This window comes from Sinocyclocheilus rhinocerous, unplaced genomic scaffold, assembly GCF_001515625.1.
Source record: "Sinocyclocheilus rhinocerous isolate Xijiao unplaced genomic scaffold, SAMN03320098_v1.1 scaffold896, whole genome shotgun sequence".
NCBI classification, from domain to species: domain Eukaryota; kingdom Metazoa; phylum Chordata; class Actinopteri; order Cypriniformes; family Cyprinidae; genus Sinocyclocheilus; species Sinocyclocheilus rhinocerous.
Genome location: NW_015648505.1, coordinates 278762 through 303444, shown reverse-complemented (window position 1 = coordinate 303444; position 24683 = coordinate 278762). Strand labels below are relative to the sequence as shown.

Below are 24683 nucleotides of genomic sequence, written 5' to 3'. Positions count from 1 at the left end.
TTGAATTGAAGATCTGATTTATTCGTGGCTCAGAGTTTGAAGGTTCTTGTAGGTTTTGGAAGTGTCCGTCTATATTAATGATTTCACAGTTCAGTAAGAACACCCTTTTCTATCAAAAATGCTGGTTTAGAAAGTTCCTGTTTTTTTTTTTGTTTTTTTTAAGTGAACTTCAAGATGCATTAGCCTCTGAAATAACAGCTATCACTTTTGCAAATGAGAATACATCATTTGGTAAGTGCAGATAATTATATTAATTTTAGTTCCATTATGAAGAGGAAATGCAACCAGACAGTATTTTTTAGTCAGTTACTAAAAAACTTGTGCAATCACATCTCCTTGTTATGTAGCTACTGAACAGTAAAAGGCACATATTTCACAAGGCATCTTGAAGAAATTCCATGGAGTCCTCCTACTGTTTCTTTTAAATCTCTTTTGTCTGTTGACAGAGCAAAAGGAGCAGGGATCAGAGAAGCTGTTAACTCATCCACAAGCAAGAATTCACAGTGTAGAGTGAGATATTGATAGGCACCGTTGAAGGTGTATATCCTTCACACATCATGACTCTGCTCAATCTCCTGATAAAATCACAACAAGTTTTTGCTAACTTAAGTGCATGCTCAGCGCACACATATAGACATTCTTTTTCAAATATTTCCATCTCATTCCATCAAACACATTACACTTTACTGAAGTACTTTACACTACAGGAGGCCATTTTTGCTGACTGCCATGAGACTTTAAACTCTTCCACTTTGGACTGAGGCATCATTGACCATGTGTGAAAAGGCCTGAATTCAAAGCAGGTCTGCAGTGTCACACCTTGTGAATAAAACCGTGTTTATTGTGCATATATGGTATATAGTACAATTCTTGTATTTTCATATATTACAATTTTGCATATAGGAAAAGCGTTTGTCTTTGTGTTGATTGTATGATTTTATGGAATAAATTTGAGTTTATATCCCGCAATTCTGGGTTCTTTTCTCAGAATTTTGAGATGTAAACTCACGACTGTGTTCTAAAGTTCAATTATGAAAAAAAAAAACTCTACTCAATTCTGACATTTTTATACAATTGCAAGTTTATATCTCATAATTCTGACTTTATTTCTCAGAATTGCGAGTTTACGTCTCACAATTCTGACTTTATAATTCACAATTGCGAGTACATACATATATCAATTGCGAGAAAAAAGTTGAGCTATTTTTTTTTCAATGGGCAACAAAATATATTATATCAAAAATACAGTAAAAATAGTAATATTGTGAAACATTATTACAATTAGAATATGCACTACCAGTCAAAAGTTTTTGAACAGTAAGACTTTTAATGTTTTTTAAAGAATTCTCTTCTGCTCACCAAGCCTGGATTTATTTGTTCCAAAATACAGCAAAAGCTGTAATATTGTGAAATATTTTTACTATTTAAAAGAACTGTTTTCTATTTGAATATATTTATATTTATATTGAATATTATTATTATGAAATACATTTGAATGGTAGTATATCATGGTTTTTGCATACATATTAAGTAGCACAGCTGTTTTTAACATTATAGTAATAAGATATGTTTCTTAAGCAGCAAATCAGCATATTAGAATGATTTCAGAAGGATCATGTGACACTGAAGACTGGAGTGATTGCTGCTGAAATCACAGGTATTACATTTTGCAATATGTTGCAATAGAAAAAAATAATAATTTAATAATATTGGTGTTTTTACTGTATTTTTGAGCACATAAATGCAGCCTCGGTGAGCATAAGAGACTATTAAAAGATTTGAATATCATACAAATCATGAAAAAGGTATTTACCCTGAAAAATAAAAAGATAATATCAGGTGAATTGAAGGTTTATATCAGACATCATATGTGCTCATGAAGTGCTGATGTGTGTGTGTGTTTAGGCGCTGGTGCAGCTGTGTTGACTGTCTGCATGGTGAAATTCACCCAAACAAGATTAGACACTGTGGGATTAGCTGTATATTGGAACTGGTGAAAGGAAGAAATTAAAATGCCATCAGAAACAATCCCCCAAAAAATCAGGAGGCTTAGCTTAAACAAACACAATTAGGAAGTCAGTTACCACATCTGATGTTGTTCAACCGTGCTCGGTTCTATCTGTTACCGATGCTTTTGTGCTTTTGTGTTACCGTATATGCATTATGTTGTGTGTAGGTTGAGCTGTTGTTGACAGGAGTCAATCGTGTGGCATGGTGTTGTCTCATTAAAGGCAAAAATTATGCCGTTCTCCATCCTAATTAACTCACATTCTCTTTATGCTACTGTTACACTTAGTGCCAGTGATCACACTCAGAACAGCAGAATGTGGTAAATATGCGAAGACTGTGAGTTGCTTTGCTTCCTGGTTGCTCTTGTTTTTGTTTCTTGCGTTGGGCTGGAATTTTAGTTAGTGTACAATAGTTGCTAGTGATACAGCAGACAGACTTATTCTGCCCTACAAAGGCAAAAGACCTTAACTCGCTAGAGTTCGAAACTGAGAAAAATGACTTTAAAGTTTTTTTATTTGTCCAGCCAAATTAATTATAGGTAGGACACTGGAAATTTGGCAATTATTAATGTTTTAGTAATGAAAATGATCTACATTAAAAAATTGTGAGCTCAAACTTGATTTTTACTCCTATTTTGAAGTTACTGTACTCTGCCTTTGCATTGTCTGCAAAAAGTGAGAAGTCACACCAAGTCAGTAACTTCCACATTATCAATATTTGGTTGGTGTCTTGCTGATCACCATTTACAAAGTCGTTATAGTAACACCTGTATAAAATCTAGTGTCTCATAAACTATTGCATATAGTAATGTGACTGTATTAATTGTTTTTTGACCATAACAAGCAGACTAAAAGTTAAACATGTGAGTGGATACTGTTTTGCAACCAATTAATTTGCTATGCTCAGTAACGTAAAAGAATGCTAGACATAGCATAATTGCTTTTATATTGACTTGAATGCAAATAGCCTAAGCTAAAATAACGACTTGTGGATTTATTTGAACGCCAGCAAGCAGGAATAATGTTTCGAATGCTTGTGGATTAAACATCTCTGATGACGTTCATCGCCATGGATTGATTTTATCGGGTTACAAGAAAAGGTAGGATATGGATTTAATTGTGAACTGTTAGTAGACTATTGATTTTATGATTGATCATGCTACATGCTACGGCATTTGAGTCCACACGTGTCCAAATACAAGTGACAGCCTGGTAAATAATCTGCATTATAAAAAGGGGGGGAAAAATCTTTAAAGGTTATTCACAATTATGTATTGCTGCCAAGGTATCTAGTCTTTACAGTGATTTGTTATATGGAGCTGTTTGGTAGATCACGATCCATCTAATTCGTTTGTCTAATAAAGTGTTTCAGTGACAGATCAGATGTATGAAAGTATACAAGTTACACCGTAATTAAAATGCGGCAGACTTTAATGGACAGTAAAACAAAGGCAGAACACCGTATAATTCCAAGCTGGCACCGTAACTTCAAAACAAAGGCAGAACGCCGTAACTCAATTTGAGCGTTCCAAACAAAGGGAAAGAGCGGTAACTGGTGTTATACGGTGTTCTGCCTTGGTTTCTCTGGGGCTTTTCGGAGTTACGGTTAAGACAACCCATTATTTTCTCGGAAAAAACACGAAATTAACTCAAGACACTAATGCACATGATAAAGGATGTCTTGAATGTCCCAAAAATATCAATAGCTCTTTTTCAAACAAAATCGAACTTTCGGTCTTTTGCCTTGGCACGACAGTATTGTTGACTTCAAAATGTTTTTGACTATATTTTCATTATACACAGATGTGTCAAAAAGGTGGCTAATATTTAGTTTTGAGATTGGTTGCATGCAACATCATTTTTAGAGGACAACTTGAGAGCATGTACGAAATGAATAAAATTTGCAAGAATATAATGCACTTTTTTGAGACATTTTTAAAAGATATCGTCAACATTTGAAGTGGATCAAAACCTTTCATCCAAGTTGCCCTAAAACCTAAAACCAAAATGCGTTCTTGTCTTAGGACAACTTTGATGAACTTTTTTGATCCACCTCAGATGTTGACTACATCTGGGAAACGCACCGAATAACAGTGAGAATATGATCCAATGTTCAGAGTTGGTGTATATGTATATAAAGAATACACTTTTTCAGGCCTCATTTGCCATATGATGAAGTTATACAGTACATATAAAATAGTTAAAATAAAAGCATCATTAAAAAGAAAGTATGGGGCATAAAAGTTTGTAAAAGTATAAAAGTTTTTGATCAGGTTTTTTTTTACATAATACTTTTATTCGGCTTGGATGCATATCTAAGGTGGCATTTATAATGTTACAAAATATTTCTATTTCCAATCATTTAATCAGTAAATTAATAAATACCATAAATTAATAAATGTTCCTTTTAACGTTAATAATCTGAAAAAAATAGCTTTTTTGCTTTCCACAAAATTATTAAGCAGCACAACTGTTTCCAATACTGTTAATAATAAGAAATGTTTCTTGAGCAGCAAATCATATTAGAATGACTTCTGAAGGATAATGACTCTGAAGACTGGAGTAATGCTGAAAATTCAGCTTTTGCATTGCAGGAATAAAGTACTTTAATAAAATCAAAGTTACAATAAAAGTTCTTTTAAGCTTGTTTTTACTGTCAAATCAGGTAAATTAAGTGTTGGTGACCATTAGAGATTTCTTTCAAAAGCATTAAAAAATCTCAAATATTGCCATTCTGAAGACTGGAGTAATGCTGAAAATTCAGCTTTTGCATTGCAGGAATAAAGTACTTTAATAAAATCAAAGTTACAATAAAAGTTCTTTTAAGCTTGTTTTTACTGTCAAATCAGGTAAATTAAGTGTTGGTGACCATTAGAGATTTCTTTCATTTATTTGACAAACTAGTGGCATGTCATTTTATACTGACATCTCTTTTGTGAATACTCTAACAGCTAAGTTGCATAACTCAATAACGGTTATGCATCCATAACAGTTTCTAGCAATAAAGCTCAATTTACCTCTAATCATTTAAGAGCATTATGCATCTATTAATCTCTATTTTGCTGCGGCCCTGACAACCTCCAAGTACCTTTTTTTATAGCTGTGGAGCACACTGGAGCCTAAGTCAGATGTGTGTGTTGCCCGGCGCCTCGCTCTCACAGTTAATACCTCTTACGTACAGTACCCTCGACTCCCTGTGAAACTGCCAAAACCCCCACTGATTTTGCATTTCTCAGCTTTACGTTTTGCTCAAGCCTGTAATAATGGAACGCAAACCCATGGCCACCCATGGGCTGCAGCATCAGCATTAGCTCTGATTGGACCTCGTCCCTCGCTGGTCACACGGCAGGAGGTGAGGTGAGCACTGCTTTCTCTAAACGGAGTCAACTGGAAATGTCTAATCTCATGCTGTTAATTTATGGTGGCTGCAACACATGAAATAGGAACTGGAAGGCAAATGCATTTGCATGAATTTCCCATGGGACTTCAATGCAGGGCAATACTAATTCAGTCCGGACATAATTAACATTCTGATATGACAGAGATCATTCACATGACTAATATCACTCAATTGTCTGCAAAAAGTGAGAAGTCACACCAAGTCAGTAACTTCCACATTATCAATATTTGGTTGGTGTCTTGCTGATCACCATTTACAAAGTCGTTATAGTAACACCTGTATAAAATCTAGTGTCTCATAAACTATTGCATATAGTAATGTGACTGTATTAATTGTTTTTTGACCATAACAAGCAGACTAAAAGTTAAACATGTGAGTGGATACTGTTTTGCAACCAATTAATTTGCTATGCTCAGTAACGTAAAAGAATGCTAGACATAGCATAATTGCTTTTATATTGACTTGAATGCAAATAGCCTAAGCTAAAATAACGACTTGTGGATTTATTTGAACGCCAGCAAGCAGGAATAATGTTTCGAATGCTTGTGGATTAAACATCTCTGATGACGTTCATCGCCATGGATTGATTTTATCGGGTTACAAGAAAAGGTAGGATATGGATTTAATTGTGAACTGTTAGTAGACTATTGATTTTATGATTGATCATGCTACATGCTACGGCATTTGAGTCCACACGTGTCCAAATACAAGTGACAGCCTGGTAAATAATCTGCATTATAAAAAGGGGGGGAAAAATCTTTAAAGGTTATTCACAATTATGTATTGCTGCCAAGGTATCTAGTCTTTACAGTGATTTGTTATATGGAGCTGTTTGGTAGATCACGATCCATCTAATTCGTTTGTCTAATAAAGTGTTTCAGTGACAGATCAGATGTATGAAAGTATACAAGTTACACCGTAATTAAAATGCGGCAGACTTTAATGGACAGTAAAACAAAGGCAGAACACCGTATAATTCCAAGCTGGCACCGTAACTTCAAAACAAAGGCAGAACGCCGTAACTCAATTTGAGCGTTCCAAACAAAGGGAAAGAGCGGTAACTGGTGTTATACGGTGTTCTGCCTTGGTTTCTCTGGGGCTTTTCGGAGTTACGGTTAAGACAACCCATTATTTTCTCGGAAAAAACACGAAATTAACTCAAGACACTAATGCACATGGTAAAGGATGTCTTGAATGTCCCAAAAATATCAATAGCTCTTTTTCAAACAAAATCGAACTTTCGGTCTTTTGCCTTGGCACGACAGTATTGTTGACTTCAAAATGTTTTTGACTATATTTTCATTATACACAGATGTGTCAAAAAGGTGGCTAATATTTAGTTTTGAGATTGGTTGCATGCAACATCATTTTTAGAGGACAACTTGAGAGCATGTACGAAATGAATAAAATTTGCAAGAATATAATGCACTTTTTTGAGACATTTTTAAAAGATATCGTCAGCATTTGAAGTGGATCAAAACCTTTCATCCAAGTTGCCCTAAAACCTAAAACCAAAATGCGTTCTTGTCTTAGGACAACTTTGATGAACTTTTTTGATCCACCTCAGATGTTGACTACATCTGGGAAACGCACCGAATAACAGTGAGAATATGATCCAATGTTCAGAGTTGGTGTATATGTATATAAAGAATACACTTTTTCAGGCCTCATTTGCCATATGATGAAGTTATACAGTACATATAAAATAGTTAAAATAAAAGCATCATTAAAAAGAAAGTATGGGGCATAAAAGTTTGTAAAAGTATAAAAGTTTTTGATCAGGTTTTTTTTTACATAATACTTTTATTCGGCTTGGATGCATATCTAAGGTGGCATTTATAATGTTACAAAATATTTCTATTTCCAATCATTTAATCAGTAAATTAATAAATACCATAAATTAATAAATGTTCCTTTTAACGTTAATAATCTGAAAAAAATAGCTTTTTTGCTTTCCACAAAATTATTAAGCAGCACAACTGTTTCCAATACTGTTAATAATAAGAAATGTTTCTTGAGCAGCAAATCATATTAGAATGACTTCTGAAGGATAATGACTCTGAAGACTGGAGTAATGCTGAAAATTCAGCTTTTGCATTGCAGGAATAAAGTACTTTAATAAAATCAAAGTTACAATAAAAGTTCTTTTAAGCTTGTTTTTACTGTCAAATCAGGTAAATTAAGTGTTGGTGACCATTAGAGATTTCTTTCATTTATTTGACAAACTAGTGGCATGTCATTTTATACTGACATCTCTTTTGTGAATACTCTAACAGCTAAGTTGCATAACTCAATAACGGTTATGCATCCATAACAGTTTCTAGCAATAAAGCTCAATTTACCTCTAATCATTTAAGAGCATTATGCATCTATTAATCTCTATTTTGCTGCGGCCCTGACAACCTCCAAGTACCTTTTTTTATAGCTGTGGAGCACACTGGAGCCTAAGTCAGATGTGTGTGTTGCCCGGCGCCTCGCTCTCACAGTTAATGCCTCTTACGTACAGTACCCTCGACTCCCTGTGAAACTACCAAAACCCCCACTGACTTTGCATTTTTCAATTTTACATTTTGCTAAAGCCTGTAATAATGGAATTCAACCAGTGGCCACCCTGCGGCTGCAGCATTAGCTCTGATTGGACCTCGTCCCTCGCTGGTCACACGGCAGGAGGTGAGGTGAGCACTGCTTTCTCTAAACGGAGTCAACTGGAAATGTCTAATCTCATGCTGTTAATTTATGGTGGCTGCAACACATGAAATAGGAACTGGAAGGCAAATGCATTTGCATGAATTTCCCATGGGACTTCAATGCAGGGCAATACTAATTCAGTCCGGACATAATTAACATTCTGATATGACAGAGATCATTCACATGACTAATATCACTCAAGATACATATTCATTGATGCCACAGTTCATATTCAATAGCATGCTAAATTATTTGACGGTGGAAAAGTGGCTTTTGACGCGTCAAAAAGTTCACAAAGGGTTTGTAAAACTAATCTGTATTTTCTGAAATTTTCTGAAGAGACTCGATCGCTTTGTATGATGAACAGATTTAATTTCTATTCACATATAAACATTAATCAACGCACACATCGGTTATGGCAAAGGGAAGCTCAAGCATGCTTGATGCATGAGAACCAATCAGGTTCCTTCTCACACAGAATGTTCAATTTTCTGCTTCAAGCAAGTACGGTTGAGCTTCTGTTTATGTTTGCTGATCAATGTAAATATATGAATAAAAGCCTAAATTAAATCTGTTCATCATATAACGCTGTCGAGTCTCGTGAGTAAATGATGGCAGACTTTTCATTTTTGGGTGAACTATCCCCTTAAATGGCGTTTTTGGTGTTTTCTTCTGAAATGGGATCAGAAATCCTCCAGAGCAAGACGGCTTCTGGAGGATTTCTGATTTAAAATATGGAAATATGTCTGTGTAATGGAAATACCACACAATGAATTATTACAAACCCCTGGATACATATACTCACTGTCATAGTCATTATTTCACTTCCCAAGGTACATGCAAGAGTACAAAATGTGTCACTCATGTCAACTTTTAGTGGCTGAGCTTGTGGCCTCAGCAGACATGTTGACTGCTAGTATTTTTTGGCTGGTGGCATTTTCATTTTCGTTTGTTTGTTTATTTTGTACTCTTGCATGTACCTTGGGAAGTGAAATAATGACTATGACAGTGAGTATATGTATCCAGGGGTTTGTAATAATTCATTGTGTGGTATTTCCATTACACAGACATATTTCCATATTTTAAATTTACTTTAAGAAAACATGAAACATTACATTGCATATACATTTTAGGTTATTTGGGGTAAAGTACACCCATTCAAGTATTTAATTTTAATTTAATTTAATTTAATTTAATTTAAGGTTATTTGGAGTAAAGTACACTCATTCAAGTAATTATTGAATTGAATTCAATTGATTTAATTTAATTTAATTTAATTGCGATAACTTACATATAATTTAATTACATTACAATTATTTTATCATATAACTAACAAACAATTCATGGGAATAAAAAAAAAAAGTTTAGTTAGTTAATTTAGTAGGTTCAATTTAGATATGCATACAATATTAAACTATTATTATTATTATTATTATTATTATTAGCAGCAGCAGCAGCAAGTGGTATCAGTGCATAATTATTGTCATTAAGGCATATTTCCATTTTCCAATTACTACCATATGAACATGAAAGGTATTCTGTACTATAGAATCTAAGTTTTTAAAGCAGTATTATTCATCTGAGGTAGTTTGGGTTAATGTTATTGTTACAAATAGTTCTGTTCATGTACATTATAGGTTAAATAACATTAAACAGAAATTATTTTCATTATTTTATTTTCAAAACTAATTATTTTACTTAGTCAATTAGTACAAATGTGGTAAAGATACATACAAAATATCTAACCTTATAATCAGAAATCAGAATTTCAGAAAATCTGATTTTTTTTTTTTGACAAGCCAGACCCATTCCCCACTGTCAATTTTTTCTCATACCTAAAATGTCGGGTACATTCAGCTGTGTCTCCCTGCAATTAAACACAACTCCAGGTTCATCTGTAAATCAGGTTATGAAGGTCGCTGATTGTGATCTGAATCAAAATCTTTTGATTTGCACATTCTCTTTTGCATGTCCCAGTCCCTTGTAGTTATCATAAAAGTGAATGTCAGATCGTCTCCCGCTGTTCTGTCTTATCTGGTGGATTTAACCATCTGGCCTTGACGTGATTACAAACCCATCCAAATCTTTTGTTGTCCGCAGTGACAGAATCACCAGCGCCTTCACACGACAACAGCATTCAAGAGTCCCTAAATGAATATTAAATCTGAGTTGAAGGAGTAAGAGATTACTTAAGCAGGAGTTGGTGGCTTGTACGGATAGAGGGGTTTATGACAGTAGGGGGGCTATATTAGAGTCTCATTTACATAAAAGCAAACGTTGACATTTTCCCATTTATCCGGCTTCCCTTGCGTCTAATAGTGCTTAATTACTCAATATTTTGAGCTGGCTGTCACCTCTAGTTAGCCTTGTTTATGCATCTCCTGAGGTTATTGTTAGCCTTTAGCACATCTGTTTAGTCTCAGAAGTTCTCATCCTTTAACTCCTCATGGGGAAAAAAAAAAAGACTAGAAACAGTTGCCTGGGCAGAGGGAAGTGTGTTCATTGCTCGGAGGCTGAGTTTATTAGTGAGTCTCTCTAATTTGGATCCAGGATTAGCATCCAAGCCATGGATTTCATTGCACGCTGGTCAGTTTATCAACTTGACTGACTGTGTTAGAGCATTTTGCACTTTTCATTGCTCAGAATGAATGATATAAATGCGGATTTTATCACCTTCCCAGATCTCAGATAAATCCCATGCGAATGTTTCTAATTCTCGAAATGCATTTGCTGGTGAGCGAATGTCAAGTATTAAATAAAAAAGTACCAGATCAGTAGTCCGTATGACTTGTATGCTAGATTCCAAGTCTTCTGATGCCATATGTTACATAATCAGTGAGAACTTATTGATGATTCATAATGAGACATGCAGTCTGTGTGATTTAAATATGTGCAATTAACATTTGGCCCATCGTGATCAGTTATGAGGCACCAGTGACATTTGGCATAATTAATATCAAAATGAGCATGTCATTGGTGTGAATATATTAAAACATGAAAAAGATGATGATTTAAAAGCTTATTTTTCTCACACAAAGATAGCATAAGGCTTCAGAAGACATGGACTATCACACCTATCACTTGTATGGACTACTTTTATGCTGTTTTGACCGACTCTGGTGAACATTCACTTTTAATATATGAAAAAAAAGTAGCTTGAACATTGTAACATTTTTCCTTGTGGATTCCATAAAGAGAAAAAGTATACTGCTTTAAAACAACATAAGAATGGGTAGTTGAGGAACTGAGGAATGAATTAAATTAAATATTATTTTTTGAAATGTATGTTATTTTGTGAATACAGTGAATAAAGGTCTGTCGGTGCTAAACCTACATTTCATTTTTCATTTTTTTATTTTTATTTTTTATGTATAACTTTTTTGACATTTGTTATTTTGTGAATACAGTGAATATATATATATATATATATATATATGGTATATTCCTTAATAAAAATGTAATTAAAATCTTAATGGCTTCATTTTATCAATACAAATTGGTGTTTTCTTTCTTTTGAATATATGGTGAATTATGACCCAGGCATTTCTGGTTTAAGGTTATTTAGACCGGTTCAAGGTTATTTTGTTTGCATTCATCTGGACATGGAAGAGGTATATAGAAAATAAAAAATAAAAAAAATGAGTGGCAATTCTTTGTAAGCACATTGGTTTTTCATCGTTTGGTGCTAATAAAATGAAGAATACACCTCATAATATTCTATTCATATCGTATATTCATTTTTCTCTTTTGGTGGCATTTTGTCACCCAGCATCAGACATTTCAAATAGTTTCTAACGACCAACTTATTCAATGTTTTTTTTTGTTTTTTTTTAAGATCACCAAGGTCTTGGCCTTGCTGTGAAGACCTCACTTCTCTCTCTCTGGATGAGCTTTGTAGGTTAATCTGAAGAAACGGCAAAAGGCTGAGCATGCATCACTAACCAGCTTTTCTCTAGCAGCAATTCTCGGCCTTTCTTATTTTCTCTTTCTCCGAAAGGTTTGATCCTTTTCTTTTTACGTGTTTTCTCTTTTCTGCAGTAATTTCCTCAGTTGCTGTTTGCCCTGATCCTTCTCCGCCCCCACAGCCACATCACCCAACCAGTGGTCAAACATTTCGTTTCAGGCAATAGGCCATGCTCTAATGCATTTTGGGTGAGCAAGTAATGATTGAATTATTTTTAGAGGCAATGCTCTATGTGTTTTGACCGAGCACCGCTGGCTAAAACAGTGGTGCAAAAATTCTATGATCTTCACTTTATTGACTGCCACATGGTGTTATTTGTCCTGCAGGCTTGCCACCATCACTAGCAGACCCACTTTAGGGAGGTCTGCCAGTCAATAAAAACCTCATTTATTTGTGTGATAAGGAAACAAAGTCGCAGCGATCGACAGCAGTCTAGACATGACACGTGGTGATGAGAGTTTTACAGTGGAGATGTACTACGCTCGGTCCTCATCCCTCAGGGTTATGAGGGGATGGCTGAGATAAATATAAAGCCACCCTCTCATTATGAAATTGATTTGCGAAGAAGTTAACACTCCCAGTTTTCCATCTATAAATGGACTGCTATGTAAAAACATCCATTTTCATTCAAAAAGAGGATACACCATGTATTACTGCAAAGAAAGCTACGTCTATGTGGGTCGTTCTCAATGGTAATAAATGTCATTCGACTTGTAATATTACTATTATTATTAGTAGTATTATAAAAGATAATTAATATTATTATTGTGAAATGTAAATGTTTAAGAAACCCCATTCATTCATTCATTCATTTTCATCACATTATTGCTATAATAATAATAATAATACTCTTAATAAATACATGAGTAATACAAGGTTTCTGAAATATTTACATGAATATTAACACTAATATTATTATTACTAATTTTATTATTCATACACAACGCTAATTCAAAGTGCTTTACATACAATTAATTAACATAATCATACAAATAATCAAAATAAGAGCAAGGAATAAAAATGTTTAATTTATTATTATTCATCTTGGACACTATCTTGGAAAATTAATATTTTATGAAAATTTGTGATCGGTGTTGCAACACTCACTGCTTTTGTAAAATAAAACAAAATAATAAAAAAAATAAACAAGAAAGGCTATGCCATACTAAAAACAACAGCTTTTATGGGAAAAACTGAATTCAAGAAAATCACCATAATGAATAATCCATGCCTTCAGCTTATGCCTGAGTAAAAAAAAGAAAAGAAAAGCATAAATGAAAGCCATTAAAATGTTGCAATTACTTTGAGAATCATGACAAATGCTAATGGGTCATAATTATGTTTTAATTGTGCATGTCCAGTGTACATTTCATTTTGTACACATTTTGTGTGCTGTAGATAAAGAAAATCTCTAAAGCTTGCCAAGCAGTCCTACTAATTTAGCTGTTCACGAGGCGACAAGCTTGTGCAACAGAACTGCATTACCCATCATTCTCAGTGGCAGCACAAGAATGGAATTCATGATTAAAATACATTAAAGCATCAGTTACACTCCTAACTTGCATCCTTTACTCTTCATTTTGTTGCATTAGCACTAAAACTGGCTGAATTTGTCAGTAAGTGAGAAAGAGAGAATAAATATGACTTTGCCAAACACATCCATTTTATTCTGACCACAATTACTAGAAAGCACATTATGTCGTTATTACCACTTCTGGACTCATAAATAGGAACTTCCCAGGAGAACATGAAGGCAGCACAAGTATTCAGTCTGAATATCTTCTTCTGAACTGTATGCTTTTTTGTGGTAATTCAAGAATTATTATTGTCTATATATATATATATATATATATATATATATATATATATAAATATAATAAAAAGGACAAAAAAAACATTAAAATTTGCTAAAGCAGTATAATAATAATAATACATGTATATTTCTTATATTCGTTCTCCTTCTCAACAACTGTCCTGGATATATGAGGTAGCCTAATTATAAAAGTGTGATTTCTAGACCTGGAAAAGTCATGAAAATGAATAAAATCTTAAAACTCCATGGACATTTTATGAATATGCATTTTCTAGTTATGCCAAGCTCTAAAATATTTTATCAGGTAGAGATTGTGAGTAAAAATTCTTAGTGAATCACAAATGACTTGAAAACTCATGTATATTCATTGGTTAAAAGAGTGGGCACCTAAATGAAAATTCAGCTGTTAAAACCTCTGGAGTCTGAAATTTACAGAAAAGGAGTGTTGTTGTGGACAATGGAGGGTCAAAACATGTGAGGATTATAGAGTATTCTATAGAAAATTCCTCTGATTTAAAAGTTCCCTTCATCAAAATGTATACTGTGGTGGTAACATGGTACAATAATTTTATCAGGTGGTAATATCATGGAATTTTGATATACTGTATACCACAGTATTAAATGATTACCATAGTTATACTACATTTTACTCCATGGTACTTTTAAAGCATAGTATTCTGTGGTTACATTTCCATTTTGGAAATTCGATTTCTGAGAAGGTACACTGTTAACATATTCAGAAAACCATTGTGATAGTATGGTCATTTCTGAGTGTTTAAAATTATCATTATTTTTTGGCTGGCTTGGTGAAAGCAATGCAATAAAAGAGCCCTCCAAACACCTGTACCTAATCAGTCTACTTTCAGCTAGTTTGGTGCACATTTTGCACCGTGTTTGTTGTTAATTAAAACGTCTGAAATCCATGGCACTTAAAAGTTAAACTCTGAGTCTGTTCCTCTTGAAATATTTATGTACAGGCGTAATTTCTAGTCTAGTGTTATAATTTGCCTAGGTAGAAGCTCAACTGATATGTGCGTAATGGTGTGTGACACTTTAGTGTGACATTAAAATTCATTTATTTTTTACAACAGATGCTATGAAGTCATATGTCAGTGAGCCAAACTGAAAATGATTGCAAAAATGCATTTGAGATGCACTTAATTCCATCTGTTTTTATACACACATGCACTGCGCATCGTTTTTGTTTTGTTTACAGTGTGGAAATGGTTTCGTAGTGTAGATTTCAAATGCCTTATGTGGTGTAAAGATATGGAGAGTGTCTCTGTTTTCTTCTCCTGAAGTTGGCAGAAACTGAAACTGTACCTGTGCAAGTTGTATAAATCACTTCTTCATATGCCAATCTATCACAGCAAGCAGCTTGCCAATTATGGGGTTTAACAGAATTAACAGAATGGGATTTAACAGACTCTCTTGATTTTTTGGGGGGTCTGTTGGTGAGAAGTAGGTCTATATAGCAAATCCCCAGTGCTGAGGCTGTGAGATACATGATGATTGTCTGCGTGTACCGGCTGTGCATGATCAACAAAACACGGACTGAATACAGATGAAAGCCTAGAGTAAAAGGAGTGCTCTGGTGGAGGGAGATATCAAGGCTATAATGGAAAAACACCATGGCAATGCTAATAGTGCCGGCTTGCGGGCTTCCTTTGGCACTTTTTTTAATTTTTATTTTAGCATATGGTGATCATTAGACAGTGCAGAAATAGATCAGGGTCATGAACCAGGACTTTGACAAAGTCTAACTTTCTAAATTAAGTGTTGGATGAGATATTATGTTAATGGTAAAATGATTAGGCATGTGTAATGCGCTTAACATTGTCAGAACCTGCTTCTTAATTGTATCTATCAAATCATTTTATTGTGTGAAAAAATACTGGTTTTTAACCTGAGACCAATAAGAAAGTTAATGAGTTGAGCACTAAATTAGTTGCTAATTAGCTGTAATATGTCTCTGTGCTGGCATCTAGTCATTTACAAAGAACTGTGTATTTATTATATCAGGGAATGTAATCAGTCTCAAACTACATATTTTTTAAAGGGATAAACTCCTGTCTTGTCATTTTTATTAGTATTTGTTTTTACCATGGAACACAAGATTTGTAGCTCTTGTCCATTGCTACATTCATAATGACTGAGTCAAAAAAGACAAAAATCACCATAAAAGTATCATAAAAGTGGTCCAATAACTCAAACACTGTATTTTTAAGTTGTATAAAGACATAAAATGAAGAACTGAAGTCATTATTCGGTGATAATCTTGCTCTCCATTGAGCTATTAATGGCTTAATTTGGACTACTTGGATGCAAGAACCAGGTCAATCCAGTTTCTGAATCATTGAGTCAGATTTGTGAATGAGATCAACCATTTCATTGAAAATAAATGGCTCCAAAAAAAAAAAGTTCTCAAGTTTCACCCACTTGAATCAAATAAGACATGGCATCAATGGCTCCACAAAGAACATTTAACATCCATGGAACCCTTCCATTTGTGCAAGAGGTTCTTTATAGTGAAAAAATGTCCATAAAGGAAAAAACCCTTCATAAAAGTATTATAAAAGTTGACTCGTACAATTAGTACAATTGATTTGTACACTGCATTTAAAGTCAGACAATGAAGAATTAAAGTCATTATTCACTGATAATCTTACACTCCAGTGAGTCAGCAAGTCAAGAACCGTGTCAGTCCAGTTTATGAATCATTGAGTCAGAATTGTGAATCAGATCAACTGGTTCATTAAAAAAAAAAAAAAAAACGTAACATGGTTAATTGTATTAGTCAGATTAGCAGATATCCTGATATTTAAAATATTACTATTATTAATTGTGGCAATTAATGTGCCATGAATTGAACATAACATGGTGAAGAATACTTGTCAGATCTGCACATCCCTAATATGTGACCATGAACCACAAAACCAGTCATAAGGGTCAATTTTTCGAAATTGAGATTTACACATCATCTCAAAGCTGAATAAATAAGCTTTCCATTGATGTATGGTTTCTTAGGATAGGACAATATTTGGCTGAGATACAACTATTTGAATATCTGTAATCTGAGGGTGCAAAAAAATCTAAATATTGAGAAAATTGCCTTTAAAGTTGTCCAAATGAAGTTCTTAACAATGCTTCAAAATCAGTAATCAAAAATTACGTTTTGATATATTTACGGTAGGAAATTTACAAAATATCTTCATGGATCATGATCTTTACTTAATATCCTAATGATTTTTGGCATAAAAGAAAAATCGATAATTTTGACCCATACAATGTTTTTTTTTGGCTATTGCTACAAATATACCCAAGCGACTTAAGACTGGTTTTGTCGTCCAGGGTCACATATCTAAAATATCATTATTTTATGTATTTTTCCTAATGACAAGGACATTACATGGTAAAAGATATTTGCCAGATTTTTCATTTAAAATATTATTATTAATGGTAAAATGTAGTTTGCTAATGAAAATGACACAAAATGGTAAATGATAATTGTAAGATTTACAGATATTGTAATATTTAAAATAGCATTATTGTTTTGTTTTTTTATATACTAATGTAAAGCACATACAATTTTAAATGATATTTGAAGACTTATTTATTGGCATGTATGGTTCCATGAAGAACTTTTAACATCCTTAGGAACTTTCCATTGCACAAAACATTTTTTTAGAATGCAAAAAAAACTTTTTGATTATTCAGATATTCTTTAGACTATGATGAAAACGGTTCTTTGTGGAACCCAAAATGGTAATTCTTTGTTTTTGTTGCAAAAACAAAGAATCCTTTGAAACCTTAATTTTGAAGATGGATGGATCGATGGATTGACTGATAGCATGCGTTTGTGAAATTATTAGTGAGTGAGACCCATTGTGAGAAAGTAGGATGACCAGAATATGTTTATTCTGCAGTCCTAAAGCTCTTTACCTAAGATGGATTGAAGCCAGGCCGTTGTTCGGGGGTGGTCGGCAGATGCTGGTGGGGAAACTCTGTTCCAACATGTGGCCCGACAGATAAATTACCTCATGGAAGCTACCTGATGCATTGTGCAACTCAAAGAAAGCCTGTCGGCGAGCCAGACTGTCGTGCAGGTTGTTTTGCACATGCTTTCTGAGGCCTGTGGCTACAACTAGACTGCTTTTACAGTTCAGAGAATAAATTTACCTTTTGGGAAACCAGTGGAGATCAATAAACCTGCGGCACGCACAATAACAGTCTGTGCTTGAAGCTTGAGCCCAATTGAGAATGTCCTTGACGTGAAACATTCTGCTAGCACTCCAGCGCCTTTCTTTTCATTTACCGCGGTGATGACTCGAAACAACTCGGCAAACGTTCTTTCTTTTTTCCTCAGCCAACAGCCACCTTGTTGTACAACTAGCTATATTTACACTGGCGCACGATCGTAACTACTTTGTCAATAGCATCAAAAAAGACAGCTGTTGTGCTCGTATTTTCAAAAATACAATAATGCATATCGCCTGAAACTGAGAAAAATGGCTTTTCTGTCTGTTGCATTAACTGCAGAACAAATCAATCTTTTGAATTAATGCACTGCAGTGTATTGGGATTCATTTACAGAATATGAATAGAGAGAACCATGGTGTGGGAAATCTAATATCAGACATTTATATCTAGAAGTTAATGGTTCATAGTTTTTGAAAGTTTGTGTGTTATCAAGTGTTCAAAATGCAAGGCACACTATCATTGATGGCGACTGTCATAAAAAGAGCTCTGCTGAATAACAAATAACGACAGAAGCGTTTATAAATGTCATGCTTATCTCTTATTCTGACCACGTTGTGCTTTCATCTTGATTTTTACTTGAGTTTCTAAAGGAGACTGACTTTTCCTCTTCCGAAGTGTAGACGACAAACAAAGCAAACAGATCAAAGAGGGATTTTGTGTACTTGTAGCAGCACTATTTGGTTTTATATCATTTACTCACCCCATGCCATCCCAACCGCTTAGTATTTTATTATTTCCATGAAACATAAAAGAAAATCTTATGCAGAATATTCTATTTTCCATATTAGAACTGTATATTTATACTGCAGTCCTCCAAAAAGGAAAAAAAAAAAAAGACTACAAACTAATCATTATTTGGGTCAATGACATGATTTCATTATTTTTTTTCTTCTGTCGTATCTAATAAATACATTTCTGAATTAATATTAATGTTGATATTTTTGAAATTGTTAGGACATAAGGTCAAAATAAATTATTAAATTTCCTTGATATCATAATGAAAAAAGAGCCTCATTTAAAAAACTAAATAAATAAACAACAACATTAATAATAATATTTATTTATTTATTTGTTTATTTCTCTGTTCAAAAGTGTTGAATGCAAACAGATCAGGCAGATACACACATATTATTTAGGATTTAGTCATATTATTTATTATTTATTATTATTATTATTATTATTATTATTATTATTAGTATTAAGTATTTGTTGTATGCTCATATCTATGGAAAATAACAGCTGTAATGTGTCAATCTGTGTTTCAAGAAAGAAAGTTAAAATGGTCAGTTAATCATAACATTTTAGTTCGTCTTACAAACTAAAGAAATGTTACGGGCAGCGTTTGCAGATGATGTGCTGATTAGTATCCAGTGATTTCTTTATTCAGTTTTGCAGCACATGGTTGTTTTCATTTGGGTTTAATTTACATTACGATAAATAGTAGTGGTATGCTATATTCCATTCCATATTTTTACATGCTTCTTTCCTCCAGGTTATTTTAAACGTGTGAAAACTCAAGTTCACTAACGAGAACCTTTTCTATGCTCATTCATTTGACTCGTAATTTTGAAGACAGCAGAAAATGTAATTAGTCAGTCAGTCAGAAAAGTTGTTCAACAAGACTAAGTTAATAAGAGCTGGCCAAAGGTCACGGCCCCGCAGTGCAATGAGATGCGAATGACGCAACATGAGGGAACTCAGGCCAGGCGTAGGAATTGTCCTCATTATCAAGCACCTTTTACTGTCTCTGCTCTCGATTCCCTGGAGAGGCCAATTAGCTACAGATGAAACTCATTTGTTTGCGCAGCTTGGTGTGTTGTGCACTAGAAATTACCGGTAATCTGATTGGTTAACTGGGCCGTAGCTGGTATGCTGAAGAAAATGCACCTCAAGTATTTGCAGCACGACCCATCCAGTATGACTCAGAAGATATCAAGCTATGATTGCTTTCCTGAAAATGTCAAATTTTATCGTTTTTGTTATGCATTTGGCAGACACTTTTATCCAAAGTGATTTGAAGTGCATTCAAGGTATCAGTTTTATCAACCCATGACCTTGCCGTCGGTAATGCTCTATCAGTTGAGCTACTGTGAAAGACGTAATCATTGATGCTGAAATAGGATGGGATCGACATGTTTCTGATTTTACTGCCACATCTTATACCATGTATTAAATATATGTTGGGTTTTCTAAAGGTTATCTAAACTTTTTGACATTTACAGTGAGGATAACAGAGATTTGATTTGGGGAATTGAAATTCAATGAAATGAAACGAGGCATTTTGTGAAAGTGATTCTTCAGCATTTTTAAAAAATTGTTTATTATATTTTGATATACAGTGCATGCATAATTACTATGCAAGTTGATATTCTGATCTTTTTTTTTTTCCAAGCACATTTAACCAATTCCAAACTTTCAATCTTAATAGCTACTAATAATCTTGTATTTAATCATTTATAATAAGTGATGTCCATGAAGGCTGGAAGTGAAAAACTCCTTATATTCAGGTGTGCATAATTATTAAGCAAGTTTTCTTTTACAGATAAAATGAGCCAAAAAAAAAAAGAGATTAACCTCAGACTGAAAAGTCAAAAATTATTAAATGCCCACAAGAAGGATGCGATACTAATGCAGCACTAGAATTGGCATGATCCGGAAAAAAAAAACAGGCGGAGAAGAAAAAACGTTAACTGCATAAGAATTAAGGTAAAGAATTAGTTGTGAAACCATAAGGAACCCTTTAGTCTCCAGCACAACCATTTTCCAAAACTGCTTGTACTTGGAGTCTCCAGAAGTGCAAGGTGTCTGGTTCTCAGAGACTTTGTTTTGGTAAAGAATCCTAAAAAATAACCCTCATTTGGTGGTAATGATGCATATTAGATGTAGATATATTATATTTTTGCCATTGCGTCCTTTGCAATCCAACAAAAGGTTGTCTTTATTCCTTCCTGTCTTGAATATAAGATTAAAGAGTTTGTTAGAATCCAGCATCTCAGCTCAGTTTAGCTGCAGTGAGAAGTGGAGTAAAGTGAGGTGGAAAGCCCAAGTGATCTGTGGGATTGAGTTGTGGGTGAAGAGGGTGAGAGTGAGCTTAGCCTAGCTTGACCTCTGCGCTGTTGTTTATGAGAACAGTCCCAGGCTGCACTGCTTCGATGGACTGAATGATAACCTACTCTCAAAACATTTGTCGGGGGAAATGCTTTAACACTGTAGCTTGTCAAGCTACAAGGTATTTGAAATGTAAAATACTTGGGCTACAGCCAAGCTAAACTAGAAAAGTTTCAAATAAAAAGTAGCTAAAAGTAGCTATACAAACTCCGTTTTCCACTTTTTAGATTTTTAGGAGTTGTCCGAAGCTGATGGTGGTGACATTGAAATCATGCAACTGTGCAGTACATTTATAGCCTTTTGCTGAACTTTTTTTCCTCCCTTTCAAATCTCATATCTCATTGGAAAAATTAAGGAAATAATCAAAAAGTTGTAAATAAAATGTAAGGTAGGGTTAGGGTAGGTGTAGGGAGGGCTTTATTGTCCCAAAAAGGTGGCATCCATTTAATAATTTGAATAAAAATTATAATTTACACTCAATACGTTATTATTGCATACTGTCTTATAATATTCTACAATACTGAGGTGTAGATAATTGCCACTATTTGCATTAAATAGTATAAATATCAGAAAATCCAGCTATTTAAACAGTGTAAATAGAATCTATAGCTATTTGCACTTAGTGTAAATAGCATATCGCTAAAAATATAGCTATTTTCATCGCTATTTGCACTTAGTGTAAATAACATCTATCGCTAAGAGAATATGCTATTTTCACTTAGTGTAAATAGCATCTAATTGCTATTTACACTTAGACCCTGTCCACACGGAGACACGTTTAGCTGTATACGTAAAAAATTTGTATCGTATTGGCGTTTCGTCCAGACGGATCCGGCGTTTTGGGAGCGTGAAACCGCTATTTTTTTAAACCGGGTCCCAGAGTGGATAAATCTGAAAACGAAACCTGCGTTTTCGTGTGTACAACCAATCCGTATATTTTGTGAAACGATAATGTCATCACCCCACGTCTCGACCCTAGTCAGACACCGCTATGTCACGTGTAACATCAACAACAACATGAACAAACACTGAACAATTGTCTTTTTATTAACTAACATTAACACAGATTAATAAATGTATTGTTCCATGTTCGTTTGTATACAGCATGCAAGGTTTATGCGCATAGTCCAAGTCGTCTTCTCCATTTTTAGTGTATCTCTGTGGCAGAATTACAGCGCCACATACTGGTCTGGCATGTATACTACATTGTTTTGTGTCGGTTTCGTGGTTTCGTGTGTACGCAGATATTTCTTGAGACGAGAAAAAAAAAAAGATCAGATAGGGAAAGCTCTAGCTTCGTGTGGATGTGGCCTTAGTGTAAATAGCATCTATCACTACGAAATATGCTATTTTCACTTCATGTAAATAGCATCTAATTGTTATTTACAGTTAGTGTAAATAGCCTCTATCACTATTTATACTTAGTGCAAATAGCTGCTGCCTTTAGGTTTTTACGCCTGACGATTTTATTTAGGCTTCAAAATTCCGAAAAGTACGTACCTTGATGAAAAAAAAAAACGTCTATAATTTATACAAAGTTGTACAGAGTTTATTTTCTGCAATACACCAAATGCCAAACGAAAATCATGTTTTGTTTTTTGTTTTGTTTTTTGGTCGGGGGTACTAGGGTGATGCTTCCAGGTTGGCCTACACTGCATCACTTTATTCAACTTTAATAATAAAACTACTATCTTTTCCTTAAAGTATGTAGAGCAGAATTTATCTTCCACAGAAACACTGAGGATCTAAATTAGGTTGACATTATAAATTATTCAAAACTTAGTGATAAACAGCAGTATTTAGAAATTATAATGAACAATTTTTCGCCCCACATCACTTCACCCTAAACGGCTTGTTAGTGGAACTCACTAGAATTTTGAAAACATCTGACCTACTATCACACTACTAAAACACTGTCTAGTTATCGCCCAGTGCTGCTCAAATCTCAAATTAACTGATACTTTGCATCACTGTTCTTCTATCTGAAAAGTGTGGCCTATTCCAGGTGACTGACCTCATGTGACCTTTATGGGGTTTTAAAATAGTATGACACCATGCCAATTATTTTCTTTTTAATGAGGGCATGCTTTCTGTTTTCTTGTTTGTTTATTTGCTAGCAACTTGTATAAACATGCAATTAGCTGTACAAGGCATTTTTGTGCTGTTTTGATATTCTAATTCTATGCACAACTGCTAATATGACAGTCTGCCAGACTGACTGTAAATAGCCTTGTAAGCAACTCGTCTTTTTGTACTTTTTTTACTCCAACAGTGTACGCCGAGCGCTGTGCACTTTGGGATGAATGTCCCAATGACTGTGTAATTAAATTTCATTTTAACACTTAGATCATTACAAGCACACTAACCCACAGCCACCGTCAGACGAGTTACAAGCGGCGCCTGCAGTCTCTCTCCTGAAGCCACAGGAATAAAAGCCTCTTAATGTGTAATTCTGAACACATTCGTGGTGAACATGCTGCATTGAGTCCATCTGAGCTAAAAGAGCCAAAAACTGCGTTTAGACGTTCCTTACAATCTCATCTTGAAAGACGTATACATGAAAGCTGGTGACTCACCTGTGTCCAGTGCTGCTGTGTTATTGCATTCTGATGTTGTTTCCCCCTATTTATTCTTTTCAAATCAGTACAAACAGGAGGTGAGCGTGATTCACTAACGGGCTGCCAGGCATTGAGATGATACAGCTTTCAAGTTGTGGCCTACATTTTCATCTCATAGTGCAAATTGGAAATTGTATGTTGTACACAATATGTTGACACGTTACAGAGAAAGTAGGGAGGCAAAATGAGAAACCGCGCAATCCAGAAACAAAGGACATGAATGTGGATGAGTGTATTAGAGGAAGATTACTCTGAGAGACACGAACAAACGCAGCCAATCACGCTGCCCTCTGTATGACCACATGTTGTACTCGTACCGTAGAGGAAAAGGCAAAGGTGAAAGCTTAGCGGAGATTATGTAGAGCAGGTTCAACAGTGTGCTGGCACAGCTTTGAGAAAAATTATTCGATGGTTTTGACGAAGAAAGAGGCAGCTGTCATTTCGCTTTCATTATCAGACATTTTTACCATGATTTACAGAAAACACCCACTAAAATGTCATTCAGTGTAACAGTGGTTTGTATACCAAAAAATCATGTCACATATATTTACAACAAGTATCATTAGATGACATTATCAACCCCAAAAATGAATTAATTGTAATTAAATATTTTCTAATCTTTGCCACTATCCTTCAAACCACTATGTTTTACCCGTTTGTCAGCAAGACATTTTAACATTTTAAATTATTTAAAATGTATACACACACACACACACACACACACACACACATATATATATATATATATATAGATGTGTATGTGTGTGTGTGTATGTATATATATATGTGTGTGTGTGTATGTGTATATATATATATATATATA

General features: G+C 34.3%; 1 protein-coding gene across 1 annotated transcript in view; it reads left to right on the top strand.

Moving 5' to 3' along the window:
* Positions 1–24683, top strand: part of tmem132e (transmembrane protein 132E) — a 362066-nt gene that overhangs the window by 123325 nt on the left and 214058 nt on the right. The window lies entirely within an intron of this gene.